Here is a 22,106-nt window from a genome sequence, read left to right as displayed (position 1 = left end):
GTTAAAGGTCATGGAAACTCAGTTCTGAAATACAGAAGAAGATGACAGGGGGGTGAAGTTGTATTCAGAAGAAGTGTGTGGTGGATGGAAAAGTGTGGGGTCTTGATCTTGCCATTAGCAGGCAGTAGAGGTTTCGCTTTGAGGATGTCGGAAAGCACAAGCTTCCTGCCCCTGTGGACTATCTTGATTATAATTTGAGATTTTGATCTGGTGGCAGGCATGTTGCCTCCTTCTATTATTTTTGCTCGTGTAAAACTTAAGGGAGATGTCCGCTTCTGGAATGATCCGGTTGATGCATTCTCTTCCCAGAAAGCAACCCTAAAGGCTGGAAAGGGGCGCCTGGTGACTCAGTCAGTTAAGGGTCCGACTCTTGATTTTGGCTCAAGTCATGATCTCACAGTTCATGAGTTCGAACCCCGTGTCTGGTTCTGCGCTGAGAGTGAAGGCTGCTTGGGGTTCTCTCTCCCTCTCTCTCTCTGCCCCTCCCCCACTCATGCTCTGTCTGTCTCTCTCTCTCAAAAATAAACATTTAAAAAAAATTTTAATGAATAAACTTAAAAAAAAAAAAGAAGAAGGGCCGCCTGCATGGCACAGTCGGTTAAGCGTCTGACTTCAGCCAGGCCATGATCTCACAGTTCATGAGTTCGAGCCTGCATCGGGTTCTGTGCTGACAGCTCAGAGCCTGGATCCTGCTTCGGATTCTGTGTCTCCCCTTCTCTCTCTGCCCCTCCCCTGCTCATGCTCTCTCTCTCTCTCTCTCTCTCTCTCTCTCAAAAATAAATAAACATTAAACTGTGGCTCAGAGCAGGGGAGTTCGTGGTGGTTTTTTTCCAGTGGGGGTCCCATCCCTCCTCCAGTGCTGTTGGTACAGTAGTTCAACCAGGACAGAGCAGGCCAGGAAAACAATCTTCATTGCAGCTGCCGGAGACGGCTAACATGATTTGGAGCATGGCCAGTTTAAGTGACTCTCTCAGCAGCAAGCAAATGGAGGGGACCAACAGTGCCATTTGCCGGACCTGGCAGCCTGTTGGGAGCAAGCGATGGACTGGTCCGCTGAGAATCTAACATGGAGGTCTGGGAGGTGACACATCCCTAGGAGACCAAATAAACTCTATGTCTTGGGCAGACTGGAGCCTATGCACCTGCATAGTACAGATCAGAATAGACCCAAATCACCCACATATCTCTGGCTTACTGAGCCTGCGTATGCACAGGAGGAGACATGAGCACGTCTCGTGAAAAAAATATGGGGCGCCTGGGTGGCTCAGTCAGTTAAGTGTCTGACTTCTGCTCAGGTCATGATCTTGGGGTTTGTGGGTTCGAGCCCCGCATTGGGCTCTGTGCTGACAGCTCGGAGCCTGGAGCCTGCTTCAGATTCTGTGTCTCATTCTCTCTCTGACCCTCCCCCACTTGTGCTCTGTCTCTCTCTGCCTCTCAAAAGTAAATAAATGTTAAAAAAAAAACTTTAGGGGTGCCTGGGTGGCTCAGTCGGTTAAGCGTCCGGCTTCGGCTCAGGTCATGATCTCACGGCTCTTGAGTTCAAGCCCCGAGTCGGGCTCTGTGCTGACAGCTCAGAGCCTGGAGCCTGCTTCGGATTCTGTGTCTCCCTCTCTCTCTGCTCCTTCCCCGCTCATGCCCTGTCTTTCTTCCTCTCAAAAATAAATAAACATGAAAAAATTATTTAAAAAAAATTTTTTAAGTAAATAAATGAAAAATAAAAGGCAGGGCAGACTTGCAAAAGGCCTGGGGTTTGAATGTACTCTCCAGCAGTAAAGCATGTTAAACGTGGCTTGCCATGTTTTCACACAACCTCTGATCAATCTTTGGCTGAACATGAAGCTATACAGACAGGGGTGACCCCTCGAAAGCCACCTTAAGTACAAACAAAAGCAAAAACAAAAACCGAGCAGAGACTTCAGTGGCTGGACATTGCAGGGGAGACAGACTTTGCAGATTTAGCTCAGCTATAAAACCTGAGCAAAATGCATGGACCAGCTCTTAGAGAGTTCTCAAAAGTAAATAGAGATAGAAGGATGAGAAAAGGAAACCCGAATTCGAGCTACCCCTGAAATGGCGGTGAGGTTAATATTTTTTTTTCCCCTCCAGAGTATTCTCCAACCTGAACTAAATGCAGTTGAAATCGGAAGTGAGGACTGGGATGCAGAAAGAAATCAGGGAGAAGCCCTTTAGTTCTGGCTTGAGGAATAGAAAAGAGAATGCCTAATGCTCAGAGAGAGTGTGGAAATCCCCCTACCATTTTATTTTTATTTTTATTTTTATTTTTATTTTTATTTTCTCTGGTCTCCTGTGCTCAGGCCTTTAAGCAATATCATGGTGGCATCAGCAGGGGCCAAAGGACACCTCAGAGGAGCTAGAACTCTGAGGGAGGGGAACCTTCCTTTCCAGTAGGTGGAGCTGTGGGCCCAGGAGGGTGGGGCCTCCCTCGCTCCCTCCCTAGGGTGAAGAACTTGGTAAAAACAAGCCTATAAAATTATTTATGAACTCCAGAGGTCAGTAAACTTGTCCTGTAAAGGGCCAGCCAGTAACCATTTTAGACTCGGTGCCCCGTGCAGGCTCTGTCACAACTACCCAACTCGGCCGTTATAGCAGAAAGGCAACCAATACATGAACAAATGAGTGTGTCTGGTTCCAATAAAACTTTATTTACAAAAACAGGCGTTGGACTGGTTTTGGCTCACAGGCTATAGTTTGCTGGCCTATGCCATGGAGGAATGAAAACTTCTGTGCACGCCAAAACCAGTACGTGAAGGTTGATCGCAGCCCTGATCATCACTGCCCCAAACTGGAAACAATCCAAATGGCCTTCAGTGAGTAAATGTATAAAGAAACTGTGATACATTCTTGCAATAGAACATACAGGCTATGCTGCGTATACTCAGCAATAAAAAGGAATGAACCATTGATCCATGCATCAACATGGATGAATTTTAAAGCATTATGTTGAGTGAAAGAAGCCAGTATGTTACATAATGTAACCTGAACAAAAAGGTCCTGATGATTCCATTTATATGGCATTCTGGTAAAAACAAAACTACAGGGATCGAGACAGATCAGTGGTGGCCAAGGGCTGGCATGAGAGGGAGGTTTGATCATAAAGGCGCAGCAGGAGGGAATTTTTTAAGATAGGAAACTGTTGGCGCACCTGGGTGGTTCAGTCGGTTAAGCGTCTGACTCTTGATTTCGGCTCAGGTCACGATCTCGTGGTTCGTGGGTTCGAGCCCCACATTGGGCTCTGCGCTGGCAGCTCAAAGCCTGCTTGGGATTCTCTCTCTCCCTCTCTCTCTCTGCCCCTGCCCTGTTTGTGCGTGTGCTTTTTCTCTCTCAGAGTCAATAAATAAACTTAAAAAAAAAGATAGGAAACTGTTTCGTATACCAATTCCAGTAGTAGTTACGTGAATCAATGTATGTGTTAAAAGATATGAAAATTTTAAATTAACAATATAAAATATAAAAGCCTGGGGTGCCTGTGTGGCTCAGTCGGTTAAGCATCTGACTCTTGATTTTGGCTCAGGTCATGATCTCATAGTTCATGAGTTCGAGCCCCACATTGGGCTCTGTGCTGACAGCACGGAGCCTGGAGCTTTCTTGGGATTCTCTCTTTCCCTCTCTCTCTGCCCTTCCCCTGCTCTGTCTCTCTCCAAATAAATACATAAACTTTAAAAAATAAAATACAAAAGCCATAAGGAAAAATATCGACAAATATTACCACATCTAAGTTCAAAATTCCTGCACAACAGATCACAAATAACGTTGAAAGATAACCCACAGAAGCATGATGAAGATTAATATCCAAAATCAACCAACCAACCAACCCACCAATGGGAAAAAGATTTTTAAAAATTTTTTAAATGTTTATTCATTTTTGAGAGACAGAGACAGACAGAGCATGAGCGGGGGAGGGGCAGAGAGAGAGGGAGACACAGAATCCGAAGCAGGCTCCAGGCTCTGACCTGCCAGCACAGAGCCCGAGGCGGGGCTCGAACCTATGAACCATGAGATCATGACCTGAGCCGAAGTCAGATGCTTAACGGACTGAGCCACCCAGGAGCCCCAGGATTTTTTAAACCCAACAGAAAAATGTGTAAGTCAAATGAATAGACAATTTATAGAAAAAAATACAAATGTCCAATAAACTGAGGAAATTATGCTCAACACTAGAGTACAAAGGTATTTAGACACATGCAAATTAAAATAAATGTAAGATTTGATTTTGCTTGTTCTGCCTTTTGGAGGATAATTTGGCAGTTTAATTAAAATTAATAGCACCCCTCTTTGTCCTAGGAATTCTATTTCTAGACATCCTCCTACTAAAAGATTCATGCCCCGTGGCATGAATACATGAGATATAAAATACATGAGATATAAAATACAAAAAACCCTGGGGCGTCTGGGTGGCTCAGTCCATTAGTGTCTGACTCAATTTTAGCTCAAGTCATGATCTCACAGTTCATGAGTTCAAGCCCCTTTGTCAGGCTCTGTCCTGTGCCCCTCCCCTGTTCACTCTCTATCTCTCTCTCAAAATAAATAAACAGACACTGAAAAAAAAAAAGATTCTCATGAGTACCCACAGAATCATGTGCCAAAGAATCTGCTGAACATTCCAATGACAACTTAGATGTGACCTCAAAGTTCACTGACAGAGAAATGGCTAACCAAATAAACAATGGCATTCCCCTACTATGGAGTAACGACAAGGTAGCAGTTAAAAATGATGAGGTAGTAAGTATATTCACTTCCTTTTGCTGCTATAATGAATTACCACAAAGTTTGTGGCCTAAAACAAAGTGACTATATTACAGTTTTGGAGGTTGAAAGTTCTAAATGGGTCTCACTGGGCTAAAATCAAGGTGTTCGCAAGGCTGCATTCCTTCTAGACACTCTACGGAAGAATTCGTTTCCTTGACCTTTCTACCTTCTAGAAGTCACCTGCATTCCTTGGCTTATTATCCCATTTTTCATTTTCAAAAGATTAGCATTGAATCTCTCTCTCTCTCTCTCACCATTCTGCTTCTCTCTCTCTTTTTTTAAAAAAAATTCTCTTTCTCTGCTGAGAATGCCTGCCTGGTTTTTTTGTTGTTTGGATATATATATATATATATATATATATATATATATATATATATGAGATCATGACCTGAGCCGAAGTCGGACGCTTAACCGACTGAGCCACCCAGGCGCCCCAGTTCTTTTAATTTTTGAATTCACGGGGCGAATATATAGTGGAGGCACTGGATAGAGACCACAGTGCTAGATACAATATACAAAGCACAGTAAAAATCGATTCTAGGTTTTAGTCACCCCGAAATACTGGAAATACCATGAAATTCTGAGTAAAGCTAACGAGTTTCAGTTTCAGGTCTTCCTCTTTTTAGATGTGAAAATAGAAAGAAGGTGATTTTCACTTACTCTGTCTGAAAGATGGGTATGAAAATTCCTATCTGTCAATATAAAGGTATTTTCAGACCAAGAGTACAGAGAATTTACCATCAATGTTCTGGGCTTGAGAAAAATATTCGACAAAATTCTCTAACCTTAGCACAGAAACCTCAAAATGAAGGAAATGGTAGCAAGAAATGACTCTTGTAAATTAGGCATAAAATGAAATCTAAATGGATGACAACTGGGCATTTAATATAAATATTCTCTGCTCTAAGAGAAAAACACAATAGTCAAGGACTTAAATATTTTTATTAAAAAATAAAAGACAGTGGCGCCTGGCTGGCTCAGTCGGTAGAGTATGAGACGCTTGATCTCAGGGTTATAAGTTCGAGCCCCATGTTGGCTGTAGAGATTAGTAAAAAATAAAATCTTTGAGGGCTGCCTGGGTGGCTCAGTAGGTTAAGCGTCCGACTTCAGCTCAGGTCATGATCTCATGGTTCATGGGTTTGAGCCCCGCATCGGGCTCTGTGCTGACAGCTCAGAGCCTGGAGCCTATTTCAGATTCTGTGTCCCCCTTTCTCTCTGTCCCTCTCCTGCTCTCTCTCTCTCTCTCTCTCTCTCTCTCTCTCTCAAAGTAAATAAACATTAAAAAAACAAAATCTTTGAAAAAAAATTTAAATACAATATAGATAGAGAAAGCCATATAATACAAAAGTATAGCTTAAGGGGTTATTATACCAAACGTCCTTATAACCACTGCCAAATTCAAGAAAAAACTTTGCCACTCACCCCAGAAGACTCATCCAAACTGAACCAACCCATCAACCATTACCCTGACTTTATAGCAATTATTTCCTTGCATTTCTTTATTTTATTGCCCGAGGGTACATCCCAAACATTGTGGTTTGGTCTTCTGCTTTAAAAGATATTGTTAGGGGCGCCTGGGTGGCGCAGTCAGTTAAGCGTCCGACTTCAGCCAGGTCACGATCTCGCGGTCCGTGAGTTCGAGCCCCGCGTCAGGCTCTTGGCTGATGGCTCAGAGCCTGGAGCCTGTTTCGGATTCTGTGTCTCCCTCTCTCTCTGCCCTCCCCCATTCATGCTCTGTCTCTCTCTGTCCCAAAAATAAATAAACGTTGAAAAAAAATTAAAAAAAAAGATATTGTTAGGTGTTTGGGGCACCTGGCTGGCTCAGTTATTGAGTTGCTCACTGTTTCTAGGCCTCTTGGGCAGATAGGGCTAGAAAGTGCATACACACACACACACACACACACACACACACACATTCTTCTTATTTTAAATACACTATCTTATGACGTCATACTGATATTTCCAATTTAAACTCAGGAATACAGATTTTTTGGGTTTTTAACCTCTTGTATATTGTATCTGTGTTTCCTTCTTCCACATCAAAAATAAAGGGTTCTCGAAGATAACAGGGGCTGACAGAATACACCCTAATTACTCATTTATTTTATCCCACTGTGTTAGGGGTTCCCAAGACCAGCTCACATTTGGTGGCTCAGTCGGTCGGGCATCAGACCTTGGCTCAGGTCATGATCTCACGGTTCATGAGTTCGAGCCCCACATTAGGCTCTCTGCTGTCAGCGTGGAGCCCGCTTTGGGTCCTCTGTTTCTGTCTGTCTTTGCCCCAGTGGTTCTCTCTCTCTCTCTTTCTCAAAATAAATAAATAAACTTCAAAAGAAAGAAAAACTCACAGGTTTGAACATATAGTTGTATTCACAGCTAAGTTTTAATACAGAGAAAGGATTTGCTGCAGAAAAAAAAAAAAACGAAAGAAAAAGACATAGGCAGAGTATAAAGGATGCCATGCACACAGGCCTGCCTTATGCTGTCTCCCTCCCACGATGGGTCATGCACAGCTCACTATTCCCTAGCAACGAAAATACAGTGATGAATATGTGATGTTTCTGCCCTGGGAAGCCATTAGAGATTCAATGCCCCATTATTGCGGGGCAGGTCACTAGGCACTCTCTGCCTAGAACATTCCAAAATTCTAGACTCTTAAGAGGAAAGCAGATGATGCATAAACCATGCTGTTTGCACAGTCTGGGCACAGTGAACCGTTCTTATCAGTTAAGGGATAGTGGGAGCAGTCCCCAAATCCAAGGTCCCAGCCAAGTGCCAACCTCTCAAGCAGGCCTTTCAAAAGATAGCAGTCTCAGGCCTGCTGTGTTAACCCCTTGGCCAAGTCAAGTTTACAGCAAAATTATCAGTAGGACCGCATGCAGCAGGGTGAGACCGGCCTGTAGTATTGACCTCATTTATACACTCCAGGGGTCCTAGATTTCACCAGTTCAAACAAATCCCAGGGGCCCCTGGGTGGCTCAGTCGGTTAAGCATCCAACTTCAGCTCAGGTCACGATCTTGCAGTTTGTAAGTCCGAGCCCCGCATGGGGCTCTGTGCTGGCAGCTCAGAGCCTGGAGCCTGTTTCAGATCCTGTGTCTCCCTCTCTCTTTACCCCTCTCCTACTCATTCTCTCTCTCTCTCTCTCTCTCTCTCTCAAAAATAAATAAACATTAAAAAAATTAAAAAAAAAACCCCAAATCTCATTAACCATAAAGATCCATCTTAGAAAGCCAGGTGGCTTCCTCCTTACATTTCTATTTTAATCCTTTTTGACCTGGCTCACGGCGTCCATTCAGACACAGCATAGCCTGGTCGGGAAGCGGAAACTGATCTGAAAGCCATCCAGGCCAAGACAGTGTCGGGCTAGTCGGTGCACACACAGGAAGTGCAATCCAGAGGGCACATGTGGCACCCCAGGAAACAGTTTAGACTTGTTAGGACCCCCCCCACCCCGAGCAGGACAGACAATAGTCAGGAGGTATGGGTTAACAGGTCCCCAGTGTGGCCTCCCACCCAGTCCAAACCACAGAATTACATTTAGCTCTTAGTTCTAGAGAGACTGCCTGAAGGCAAGCCAGACTCCGTCGGTTCTGCTTGCCTGAGACATATGCCTGAGACGTACGTCCGCCTTTTCTTTTTTTTTTTTTAATTTTTTTTAATGTTTATTTATTTTTGACACAGAGAGAGACAGAGCATGAGCGGGGGAGGGGCCGAGAGAGAGGGAGACACAGAATCCGAAGCAGGCTCCAGGCTCTGAGCTGTCAGCACAGAGCCCGAGGCGGGGCTCGAACTCACGAACAGCGAGATCGTGACCTGAGCCGAAGCCGGACGCTCAACCAACTGAACTACCCAGGCGCCCCCCGTATGTCCGCCTTTTCATGAGTGTGGACAACATCTGGAGGTGTCAGCACCCTGGCAGGTGTGACTTGGGCTCATCAGTCACTTTGCATTCAAGGTGCTCACAGCAGCTTGGAAATGAAACACCAAGGGGGCATTTTTCTTCCGGAAGAGGGGAAGCTTCCAGGAACACTTCAGAAACGCAAAGGACTCTAATGCCCTCTGTACTCCCTGGCTCCTCCCCGGATATTTCCTTATTTCTCCATGGTTACACCATCAGTGTGTCTCACTCAGTGACCTAAGCTTACATTTCCCAAGCATTTTATTCTCCACCAGACCTTATTTGTCTGGAAGGGTTGCGTGCAATAAGGACAGAATCATTTTCCCAAGAAAAACATTGTTATACAGTTTAACCAGAAAGATGCATCACGTCCAGGAACTGGTCAGGAGAAATTCTCAACTTTCGTTTTCTTTTTTTTTTTTTTTCCAAAATGGGTTTACATAACTCCCACTCTTTTGGTCCAGATCGTGTTCCCAGTGAACAGCCTAGAAAAAAAATGCTGGGGACAGCTGCATTTGATAAGCAAACGGCTGGCAAATGCATGTGTAGCAAGAGGGAGATGAAGAAAAGAGAGTCAGGCTATCAATTCAGGGCTACAAACTGCGAGGAATCTAGAACTTTGAAGACTGCAAGTCAACAGCAGTGAGACATCTCCAAGAGAGGGTCGGGAGTCTCATCCGTAGGGAGTGGGTGAAGGGTTACATTTCCTGTGTGTTCCCTCACAGTTAGTCCCCATATCAGTAATCTGAAGCCAATCCAAGAACAAGCTGTCTCCTGTCGGCATCTGTGTGATTTTCCAATATATTCATGGGTCTGTTTCTGATTTTTTTGTTGGCTTGCTTTGTTTCTGCATTTCTTGAGAAAAATTGGCAGTTTTCAGAGGGGAGGGGTGGAGGATGGGTGAAATAAGTCAAGGGGGTGAATAAATATACACTACTAGTTATAAAATAAATGAGTCACCGGGTGCCTGGGTGGCTCAGTCGGTTAAGCCTCCGGCTTCGGCTCAGGTCATGATCTCACAGTTTGTGGGTTCGAGCCCTGCATCGGCTCTGTGCTGACAGCTCGGAGCCTGGAGCCTGCTTCGGATTCTGTGTCTGCCTCTCTTTCTGCCCCTCCCCCACTCATGTTTTTTCTTTGTCTCTGTCTCTCAAAGATAAATAAACATTAAAAAAAATTTTAATTAAATAAGTCACAGGGATGAAAAGTACATCGTGGAGAATATAGTCAATAAAGTGCAGTAACACTATACGGCGACAGATGGTGCCCATACTTATGCTCACACCATGGCGAGCATCACACGATGTATAGAAGTGCCAAATCACGACGCTGTCCACCTGAAGCTAATATAATATCGTGTGTCAACCCTAGTTCAATAATAAAAAACACATAATAAAAAAAGCTCAAATATCCTATTCACTTGGCATCCACAATATTTTCTTTCTTTTTTTAAATATTTATTTATTTTGGGGAGAGTGCAAGGGGGGAGGGGCAGGGGGAGGGGATGCTGAAAGGCTGTCAGCAGAGAGGCCACCGCGCGGCGACTCGAACCCTCGAACCGTGAGACCATGACCTGAGACGAAGTTGGATGCTCAACCGACTGAGCCACCCAGGCGCCCCTCTACGATATTTTCATAGCTTATGGCCCCGCAGAGGCTGTCTTAAATAGGGGACCGGTGCAGAATCTGAGTTCTTTTCTTTGAAATATGCTTGCAGTCCTGCACAACTCATGGATGGGCTGAAAACAGCTGCAGAAGCCAGTATCAGCTTTCAGCTCAGAGTCGGGCCCAGGCAATTAGGATCTGGGGAATCCAGGATTTTTTTTTTTTTTTTTTAAGCCAGCAGCCTTTCTTCAGGAGCAGCAAAGCCGAGACAAGGAAGGGGACAGCTGTGTTCCCAAGTCCCAGTGCCAAGCAATGCTTTCCCAGTTGCTCTTTTTATTTTGTCAATTTTTTAGAGTCCAAACAGACCCCCTCAAACATACAAACATACGTGTTTGGGGCTGGGACACCAGCCCACTAAAAGCTGAGTTTTAAATCTCCTGAAGTGCCATTTCTTTTTTTTTTTTTTAATGTTTATTTTTGAAAGAGAGAGAGCAAGCACGAGCAGGAGAGAGAGAGGGAGAGAGAGAATCCCAAGGCTCTGTGCCTCCCTCACAAAGCCCGATGCAGGGCTTGAACCCACAAACTGTGAGATCATGATCCGAGCTGGTCGCTTAACCTACTGAGCTACCCAGGCGCCCCCCCCACCCCCCTCCCCCCAAGTGTCCTATGTGGAGATTGCCTCTTTTCACATCCTCCCTTTTTCCACAGTCTTGTTCTGTCTCCAGTACTCAAAGACTTTAAACTGCAATCTGCCCACAGGCAAGACAAACGAGGGGGGTGTGATCCATCAACACTTTTTGTTTCATTTATGGCTTTCCTCTACCTTCCTAGCACTGATGAAACGTCTAATGTCTTCATCAATTGTTATCAGACCCCCCTCCCCCACCACCATGCGGTAGCCCCAGAACCCAAGGTCTTTGTAAAAATCCCTCTTTTTTCCTCAAACCCCCAGCTTGTAAAATCAGCATTTACAGGGTTAACATTACAGCTGCCAGGAGGAGATCCTTGCAGCCCAGTCAGGAGGGGCAGCTGCTAAGCCAAAGAAAAGGCTGGCGTGTTTTTTTGTTCTTTTTTTGTTTGTTTGTTTCTTTTGCCCTTTTTGTCCCTCTGGCTTATCTAAAGCCTTGCTGCAGCCCTCGGATCCAATTTAGCTGTTTTTCTTCCAGTTGGAGGAGAGAGCAAGACAGGACTAAACATTTTCCGTCCACCCAAAAATCCGCCTGCAGGAATTTGGGGATTCTTTCCCCTCCTTGTCTTTAACTCATGCAAAGCTCATTTTGTGCGTGGGGGAGGGATATTCGGGGCCTTTCTCCTCTACTTGGAGGACAGAACGAAAACCAAAGCCACCTTCTGAGTTGTTCTTTTTCCTCCCTTTAGCCAGCAGGACCAAGAGTAGCCAAGAGACTGCAGCCCTGTTACTGTTTAATACTGTAGGTTACTCCACAGCCACCGAGACACCAGGATTTTGTCATCCCCACCCCCGTTCCTTTTCCTAAATTTTCAGTGAGTCCCACTGCTGCCACCACATCCGGTGATTAGCTAAAAGGACTCATAGGACTCAGGGATATAGTTGTACCCATGGCTAAGCTTGATAACAGCATGTAACTATGTGGTAGGATCTGCAAGGGAAAAACAAAACAAAACTGTCTTCCTCCCACGAGGGGTCACACACAGATTGCTGTTCCCCCAGCAACAAAAATGCAGCCATACATGTTTCTGCCCAGAGAAGCCCCATTAGAGACCCAGTGCCCAAGATTAGTTATTCTTGGGACTTAGTCACTAGTCACCCTCTGCCAAGCACGTACCAATATTCCAGATTCCCAGCACAAAAGCAGATGTTTGACATACACCACACTGTTTGCACCGTCATGGTACACATCATGAGCCATCCCTATCAGTCAGGGAATGGTGGGAAACCTCCCGAAATCCAAGTTATGAGACTCCAGCCAGGGGCAAACCTTGTGAACAGGACTTTCGGAGGACAGGCTCAGGCTTGCTAGTGCGTGCTCTCCAGTCTCAGAAAAACAATACTAATTGCACCACTGATTTAATTACCACGAATAGTTTAAAGACATGAGCATATTCTTTCCCAATTGTTTTTATTTTTTTAATGTTTATTTTTGAGAGAGAGAGAGAGAGGGAGAGAGAGACAGAGTGTGAGCAGGGGAGGGGCAGAGACAGAGGGAGACACAGAACCCGAAGCAGGCTCCAGGCTCTGAGCCGTCAGCACAGAGCCCGACGTGGGGCTCAAACTCAGGAACTGCGAGATCATGACCTGAGCCGAAGTCAGATGCCCCACTGACCGAGCCACCCAGGCGCCCCTCCCCCAATTATTTTCGTGGTTGCGTTTTTATCTACACTACCTGAGCCACTACATACTCACCTCTCCGTTTGAACTACTATTTAGTCTTACTCCTTCGTTCAGTACTTACTGTACCTTAGGTCAAAGACTCCTGGGTCATTGTGGTTTTCTGAAGCTTGTTCTTTCATAGATTCCTCAGAAAGGAATGATGAGGACAATATTCCTTCAGTTTTTGCATGTTGGTAACATTTTGTTGAAAAACAGCTTTTCTTGGTATAAAGTTCTTGGCTCACGTTTTCTTTCATCCTACTGTCAAAGTGTGATGATCTAATTTTCTTACCCTGATCTATCACTTGCTCTTTTTCTTTTCTAGCTGCTCAAATATTTTTTTTCTCTTTTTCTTTATTTTAAAGTGCAATCACTTACAAGGGTATGACGTAGTGGTATTCACTCTGGATGGATATGCTCATTTTTCAGTTCTTTTTCCCTTCAGTTTGGATAGTTTCCATCACTATGCCTTCGAATACATGAATCTTTTCTTCTGCAATGTCTAATCTGTTGTTAATCCTGTCCTTGCATTTTTTTTTCTTTTTCTTTGTTTTTTTCCACCCATGCATTTTTCATTTCAGATTTTATAGCTTTAATCTCCAGAAGTTCTATTTGGGCCTTAATATGCTTAATTTAGCTTCTGAACATTTGGAATAGAGTTATAAGGACCGTTTTAATGTTCTTCACTATTGATTCAGATTCTCTATCATTTCTGGGTCAATTCGAATCGATTTATTTTTCTCAAAATTATGTATCATGTCTCCTGGTTCACTGGATGCCTGGTCATTTTTTACTAGGTGGCAGGCATTGTGATTTTTATCTTGCTTGGGGCTGGATATTTTTGTATTCCTATGAATATTGTTCAGCTTTCTTCTAAGACACAATTCATTTGTCTGGGAACAGTTTGATTCTTCTGGGTCTGGCTTTTAAGCCATATTGGGCATGAGCAGAGCAGCATTTAGTCTAGGGCTAATTTGGTCCCCACTGCTGGCCTCCTAAGTCGTCTACTTGATCCTCTGTAAATTATGAGGCTTTCCACTCTATCTAGTGAGATCACGAACTTCTTCCAGCCCTCTGCAAACTCCGAGGATTATTCCCTCTAATCATTTCTGGTGGTTCTTTGCCCAGCCTTGGGTGGTTTCCTCACATGCAAGAGCTGAGGAGTATTTAGCCGAAGGCTCAAGCGGGACCCTCTACAGACCTCTACAGCTCAGCTCTTTTCAACTCTGTGCAGCTTTCTCCTCTCTAGTACCCTGTCCTTGAACTCCAGCCGCCTTGGTCTCCTTGGACTCCCGAGTCCATCTCCTTAACTCAGGGAGAGCACCGGGCTCTGCCTGGATTCCCCTCTCAGGGCTGTGATGGGAAACTCTATCCAGGCTGAGATGTCCGTAGAGCTCACTTCATTTGTTTCAGGTGAGAGGGTAAATCTGGTCCCTGTGACTCTGACTCAGTCAGAAGCAGAAGAAAATCTGGCATGCTCTTTCAGTATGCAGGGGCTTTTTTATTCCAGAAAGTTTTATGGAATTATAGTTTTCAGTATTTCTTTTGTTCCCTTAATCTGGTTTTCTTTTCTTTTTATTTTAATGTTTATTTAGTTTTGAGAGAGAGAGACACAGAGGGCGAGTGGGGGAGGGGTGGGGGGAGAGGAGGGGGGACACAGAATCTGAAACAGGCTCCAGGCTCTGAGCTTTCAGCACAGAACCCGATGAGGGGCTCGAACCCACAAACCGTGAGATCATGACCTGAGCCGAAGTCGGACACTTAACCGACTGAGCCACCCAGGCGCCCCGATCTGGTTTTCTTGTTCAGGGACTCTGATGGTGTAACAATTAGATCGTCTCTTTCTAACTTGATATTTGTCATTTGTTCTCAAATCTTTTTCTTTTTTATTTGAAGAAACACGTTCCTGCTTGTCACCTTCTACTTCTCTTAAGCCATCATGTGTTGTGTGTATTTGCTTTGTGTTCCTTGTAGTTTAATCTTCTATCCTCAAATGATCTTTTTCTTTTATTTCCAAATATTTCCTGAGATCTATCAAGTCATTTCTGAATTTTTCTAGTACTTATTTTATGTCCTCCATTATCTTACACCATTTCCTCTTTTTTTGAAAGATTTTATTTTTAAGTAATCTCTATACCCAACACGGGGCTCAATCCCACAACCCCGAGATCAAGAGTGGCACACTCCACCGACTGAGCCAGCCAGGCGCCCCCTTCCGTCATTTTCTTAATGTCTCTTAGCTTGTTCAAAATAGCTGGCTATAGCTTTGATCTGTTCTGTTAGCATGTGTTTTTGGCGTGCTTTTACTGTCTCTAAGGATGGTATTCTGCCCCTGATTCTTTAGCCTTCTAGCGACATTGTATGGGATTTCCCCTCCGAACATTGTTGTAGCTCTTTATACAAAAGTGATCTTCCTTAACTTTTGGAGGGAGGTGGGGTTCAGGGTTAGCTTCTTAAATGTCAGAGCTCCCTCTTCTGTTGTTTTTGCATAGTGCTAAAAATTATGGCAACTTGTTTCTGAGAACTCTTGGCTCTATTTACCTACTATTATCTGGACATTCTCTTTCCTTATTGAGGTAGGCTGAGTTATGTCTCCCTGAAAGAAACCCATGTTCTAACCCTGGAAACCTGCGAATGTTACCATGAAAGGACTTTGCAGATGTGATGAAGGATTTGCAATAAAGAGATTCTCCTGAACTATCCAGGTAGGCCCTAATTGCCGTGGAAAGTGCCTTTATAAGAGGGAGGCAAAGGGAGATCACACAAAGAGAAGAAAATGTGACTATGTAGGCAGATATTGGAGTGATGGGGCCACAAGCCAAGGAATGCCAGAAGCCACCAGAAGCTGGAAAGAGCAAGGAGTGAATTTTCCCTTAGAGCTCCCAGAGGGAGCATGACCCTGCCAGCACCTTGATCTTGGCCCAGTGATCCTGATTTGGGACTTCTGGCCTCCAGAACTGTGAGATTATAAATATCTGTTGTTTTAAGCCACCCAGCTTTGTGGTGATTTGTCCCAGCCACAATAGGAAACAGAGTTTGGTACTGGAAAGATGGTACAACTATACCAGATTTCTAAAAATGCAAAAGTGGCTCCAGAATGGGGTAATTGGGTAAAAGAGGCTGGAAGAACGTTAAAAAGCAGGACAGAAAAGGCCTAGGTTGCCCAAAACAGACTGCTGGTGGAAATATAGATGCTGAAGGTGCTGCTGGTGAGGGCTCAGAAGTGAGGAACATGGTGGAAAAGCTTATATTGTCTTAGACAATATATATATAATATATAATGTAGTATAATATATTAATATATGATGTGTATTAATATATATTATAATATATAATGTATATTGATATGATGTATATTAATATAATATAGTATCTATTATATATTAAATAAAATATTGGCATAAATATGAGCATTAAAGGTGCTGTTCATGAGGGCTCAGAAGGAAAGGTGGAACGTGTTATTGGAAACTGGAGGAAAAGCGATTCCCGTTATAGCGTAACAGAAAATGTAGTTTAATTGTGTCCTACAGTGATATGGAAAGCAGAACTTATAAGCAATGAACTTGGATATTGAGCTGAGGAGATTCTTGCCCCAAGTTTTTATTAACCCCCAGCTTGTTAGCATCCAGTGCAATATTAGTTTCAGGCATGGAATTTAGTGATTCATCACTTACATACAACACGTGGTGCCCATCACAACACGTGCCCTCCTTCATCCCCATCACCTGTTTAACCCATTCCCCTCACCCACCTCCCCTCCAGTAACCCTCAGCTTGTTCTCTATAGTTAAGAGTCTGTTTCTTAGCTTGCCTCTCTTTTTCCCCCTATGTTCATTTGTTTTGTTTCTTACATTTCACATATGAGTGAAATCATACGGTATTTGTTTTTCTCTGATTAACTTATTTCACTTAGCACTATACTTTCTGGCTCCATCCACGTTGCTGCAAATGGCAAGATTTTGTTCTTTTTATGGCTGCATAATATTCCATTGTACATATTTACCCCTTCTTCTTTGTCCATTCACCAGTCGATGGCCATTTGGGCTCTTTCCATAATGTGGCTATTGTTGATAATGCTGCTATAAACATCAAGGTGCATGTACCCCTTCGAATCAGTATTTTTGTGTCCTTTGGGTAAATACCTAGTAGTGCAATTGATGGCTTGGAGGGTAGTTCTATTCGTAACCTTTTCAGAAATCCCCATACTGTTTTCCAGAATGGCTGCACCATTTTGCATTCCTACCATGAGGAATTCCCCTTTGTCCACATCCTTGCCAACACCTGTTGTTTCTTGTGTTGTTGACTTTAGCCATTCTGACAGGTGTGAGGTGGTAGCTCATCGTGGCTTTGATTTGCATTTCCCTGATGATGAGTGTTGGGGAGCGTCTTTTCATGTGTCTGTTGGCCATCTGGATGTCTTTGGAAAAATGTCTATTCATGTCTTCTGCCCATTTTTTAACGGGATTATTTGGTTTTGGGTGTTGAGTTTTATTAGCTGAGGAAATTTTTAAAAATTTAATGTTTATTTCTTTTTGAGAGAGAGACACACACACACAGAGTGTGAGCAGGGGAGGGGCAGGGAGAGAGGGAGACAGAATCCGAAGCAGGTTCCAAGCTGTCAGCACAGAGCCCGATGTGGGGCTTGAACTCAGAAACCGTGAGATCGTGACCTGAGCCGAGGTCAGTCGCTCAACCGACTGAGCCACCCAGGTGCCCCTAGTTGAGGAAATTTTTAAGCAAAGTGTTGAAGGTGCAGCCTGGTTTTTACTTGCTGCTTATAGTAAAAAGTGAGAGGAGAGAAACTGAAGGAAGAACTACTAAGTAAAAAGGAGCCAGCACTTGATGATTTGGGAAATCCTCAGCCTATCAAGATTGCAGAAGGTGCTAAAATTAGGAGATTCACTGTCAGGAAAGCATGTTCTGGAGATGGGGACAAGGGTGTGGCCATACAACCTTCTGCTAGTACTGAAGAGATTAAGCATGTGATTCATGGAGCCCCTCAACCTTCACAGCAGAAGCCAGGAGTAGAGAGGGGATTAATGAAGAAAAACCTGTGGACGTTCCTCTTCTCAAATGATGTGAATCCCTGTGACATACACGGGAGACCTGCAAGGTTTTTGAGAATGTTAGACCATCAGAAACACTGCCAGTGTGGACCAAAAGGGACAAAGATAGAATAATATGAAGAAAGGCTGTCAGAGTCCTAAAACCCAAAAACAGTTATAAAACTACTCAGCTTATTTTTTTAATGTTTGTTTGTTTTTGAGAGGGAGAGACAGAGCGTGAGTAGGGAAGGGGCAGAAGGAGAGGGAGATGCAGAATTGGAGGCAGGCTCCAGGCTCCGAGAGATCAGCACAGAGCCTGACATGGGGCTCGAACTCATGAACCATGAGATCATGGCCTGAGCCAAAATTTGGACTCTTGCTTTGGCTCAGGTCATGATCCCACAGTCATAGGATCGGGTCCTACCTATGTCGGGCTCTGCGCTGAGTGTGGAGCTTGCTTGAGATTCTCTCTCTCCCTCTCTCTCTCTCTCTCTCTCTGCCTCTCTCTCTCTCTGCCCCTCTCCCCAGCTTGCACACACACACACACACACACACACACACACTCTCTCTCTCTCTCTCTCTCTGCCTCTCTCTCTCTCTGCCCCTCTCCCCAGCTTGCACACACACACACACACACACACACTCTCTCTCTCTCTCTCTCTCTCTCTCCCCCCCCCTCTCAAATAAAAAAAAATTAAAAAGAAGATGATTCTAGAAATGCTAGTATGGTTTAATATTTATAAGTCAGTCAACATAATTCATTACATCAATACTTTAGAAAAGCTATATAATGCTATTAATATTTCAAAAGTATATGGTACAATTCAGTAGCCATTACATGAATGATTAAAAACTCAAAATAGCAATAGAAGGAAACTACTTAAAATTAACACAACCATTTTCCAAAAATCACCTGAAAACTTTATACTAAATGGTAAAATGTTTAAATTATTTCCATTAAAATTGGCAACAAGATAGGGATGCTCTCTACTACATGTATTATTCAACATTATTTTGGGTTTGTTTTTGTTTTCTTAATTTTTTATTTTTTTAGCATTTATTCATTTTTGAAAGGCAGAAAGAGACAGAGTGCAAATGGGGGAGGGGCAGAGAGGGAGGGAGACACAGAATCTGAAGCAGCCATGGACCATGAGATCATGACCTGAGCCAAAGTCGGCCGCTTAACGGACGGAGCAACCCAGGCGCCCCTGTTTTCTTAATTTTTGTTTAATGTTTATTTATTTTTGAGAGAGAGAGAGAGAGACAGAGAGACAGAGAGAGAAAGAGTGCAAGTGGGAGAGGGCCAGAGAGAGAGGGAGATACAGAATCCGTAGCAGGATCCAGGCTCTGGTCTATCAGCACAGAACCCAATGCAGAGCTTGAACCCACAAACCATGAGATCATGACCTGAGCCAATATCGGATGCTTAACCGACCGATCCACCCAGGTGCCCCTCAACATTATTTTGAAGGCTGTATTTCAGCATTGTCCAATACCACTGTCCAGAAATGTTTTATATTTAGTGCTGCCCAAGACAGTAGCCACTAGCCATATGTAGCTATGGAACATCTGAAATGTGGCTAGGTAACTAAGAAACTGAATTTTAATTTATTTGGCTTAAATACATTTAAATTTATTTGTTTGTTTGTTTATCTATTTATTTAGGCTTTTAAAGTTTTTATTTTAATTCCAGTTAGTTAACATACAGTGTTATATTAGTTTCAGGTGATTCAACACTCCCATACATCACCCGGCACTCATCACGACAAGTGCACTCCTTAATCCCCATCACCTATTTAACTCATCCCCCACCCCTTCCCCTCTGGTAATCATCAGTTTGTTCTCTATAATTAAGAGTCTGTTTCCTAATGAATTTAAAGAGCCACATGAGCCGCACGAGCTACTGTGCCAAACAGCTAACACAATAAAAAAGAAGAAATAATCACACCAAATATTGGATAAAAGAGAGAATATTATCTGTATCTGATATCACTGTACAATTAGAAAACTTTAGCGCCTATACTAAGAAGCTACCAGAATTGGTAGGTAGTTTTGGTAAAGGGGCTGGATACAAGATAAAATTATAAAAATAGGTATTTTCATCCTATACTAACAGTACGCAGATAGGATTAGCCAACATTAAGTCTTGACAATTACAACGAAGGTATGGTAAATACCTAAGAACAAATTTAACCAAAAAAGACGATGGACTTATAAGAAGACTACAAAATGTCATTGCAGTATGTAAGACATAATCAAATAGAGACACATGAAATAAAAAACAGTAACTCTTCCCAAACTATTATATTAGGGTAATAAGCTCCAATTAGAATCCCAACAATTTTGTATTGTTTATTTAGTTTGAGAGAGAGACAGAGAGAGAGAATCCCAAGCAGACGCTGGGTTGTCAGCACAGAGCCCAATGTAGGGTTTGCATACACGAACCATGAGATCATGACCTGAACAGAAACGAAGAGTCGGACGCTTAATGGACTGAGCCACCCAGGCGCCCCAACATTCATTTTGAAACTCCATCTCAAACTTCAGGGAGTTCTTAGAAAAATAAATTTGCAAGAAACAAAAATCCTTTGAAATTCGGTTACAGAGACACAACAGAGTTCAGCTCAAGCAAAACATACTTGCAATGTTGTATGACAAAAGTGATATTCCATTCAGTGGATACAGGGCAGTGTGTCCCATGAACAGTGCCAGCTGATACTGCTGAATTTTTTTAATATCTTTTTTATTTTATTTTTTTAATGTTTATCTATTTTTGAGAGAGAGAGAGTGAGTGAGACAGAGTGCAAGCAGGAGAGGGGCAGAGAGAGAGGGAGACACAGAATCCGAAGCAGGCTCCAGGCTCTGAGCTGTCAGCACAGAGCCCAACGCGGGGCTCGAACTCACAAACCGTGAGATCATGACCTGAGCCGAAGCCGGACGCTCAACCAACTGAGCCTCCCAGGGGCCCCTACTGCTGAATTTTACCTGAACCTTGTGATCCTGGAAAACAGCTTACTGCAAAGAACTCCCCTTCCCTACGTGACTTAGGACTCACGGATGCTCCTGTTGTTTACCTATGACAAGGACAGACACCTTCCAAATTCCCGTTCCTTGCCTCAGAAATACTGATTTAATCAGAACAAGATGCTGGTAGCCAAACTTCAGTTGAGCTCCTCTCTTTCCTACAGGCTCCTGAACTCTGCTCGTCCCCGCCCCTGAGAAAACACAAGAACATGTGGAACACTGCTCCCTCTTCTCAGCCTCTCCTGGGTGGGAATCCACTGACCACAGTGGGCACTTTCCAGTCAGATCCTACTGGCCATTCCTCTGTTTAAGCAGCTTCTCCTCTTACAGATTCTGCTTAGCTCGGCTTGCCTCCCCCTTACCCTATCTATAAAGGAGAAGCCTTTTTGTTTGGTTTGGAGATAATTGCAGATTTCTGAAATGGAAGCTTTCTCCCTATTTGCAACTGTCTTTATAATTAATATCTCCCAATCTAAGTCACGACTTGTTTTTGACGCAGCAAAAACAAAGCTTGACCTTGACCTCATACCGTAGGCCACAGTAAATTCCAACTAGATTAAAGGTTTAAGTAGAAACAATTAAAGCAATACAAATCAAATCAATGTTAAGACTATCTTTGTAAGCCTACCTGGAACGGAGGAGGAGGACCACGCTAGACAGGAAATACAGAAGCCAGGAAGGAAAGCGTAGACATTTCTGATGAGAGAATACATTTTTCTAACTACATATCAAAGGACACCTATAAAATGCAAAGGAGAAAAAGAGTGAAGGGGGAAATACTACAATGCAACTCACAAAGGGTTGATATCCCTAATGCACAAAGAGCTTCTACAAACGGATAAGAAAACCACAAATCAAAGTAAATTGGACAAAGGATATGAAGACTTACAGAAGAGAAAATCTAAGTGGTCAACAAACAGGAAAAGATCCTCAGTTGCACTAGTAATCAGGAAAAAGCAAATTAAAGCAAATTAAATACTACTAGCCCCCAGATTGGCAAACATTAAAGACAGCATCAACATCCAGGGCTGAGAAAATTTGCCTCCGTGAACTCATATGTTGCTGGTGGGAGTAGGAATGGTACAGTCTTTTGGGAAAGTGATTTGGCTGTATCTATTCGACAACAAAATATCCTTACCTAAATTTAATAATAAACTTCAAAATATAGGAAGCAAAAATTGACTAGCACAATGAAAACCTGACTTAGCAATACAGTGGGAGAATCTCTCTCCTTTCTAGGAACTCAGCGCACAAAGAAGAAAGTCATCAGGAAGGAAATAACACATTTTTAAAAAGTATTTATTTATTTTTGAAAGAGAGAGAGAGAGCAAGCGCATGTGCACTCATGTGCACCCAGGGGAGGGAGAGAATCCCAAGCAGGCTCCATGCTGTGGGCTCCATCACAGGACCATCTGGAACCC

Source organism: Lynx rufus, unplaced genomic scaffold (genome assembly GCF_022079265.1).
Source record: "Lynx rufus isolate CCGP_SWC_20201006 ecotype Redwood Valley unplaced genomic scaffold, mLynRuf1.p SCAF_14, whole genome shotgun sequence".
Lineage (NCBI taxonomy): Eukaryota > Metazoa > Chordata > Mammalia > Carnivora > Felidae > Lynx > Lynx rufus.
The sequence above is the reverse complement of the archived record's forward strand: the minus strand, read 5'-3'. Positions refer to the sequence as shown.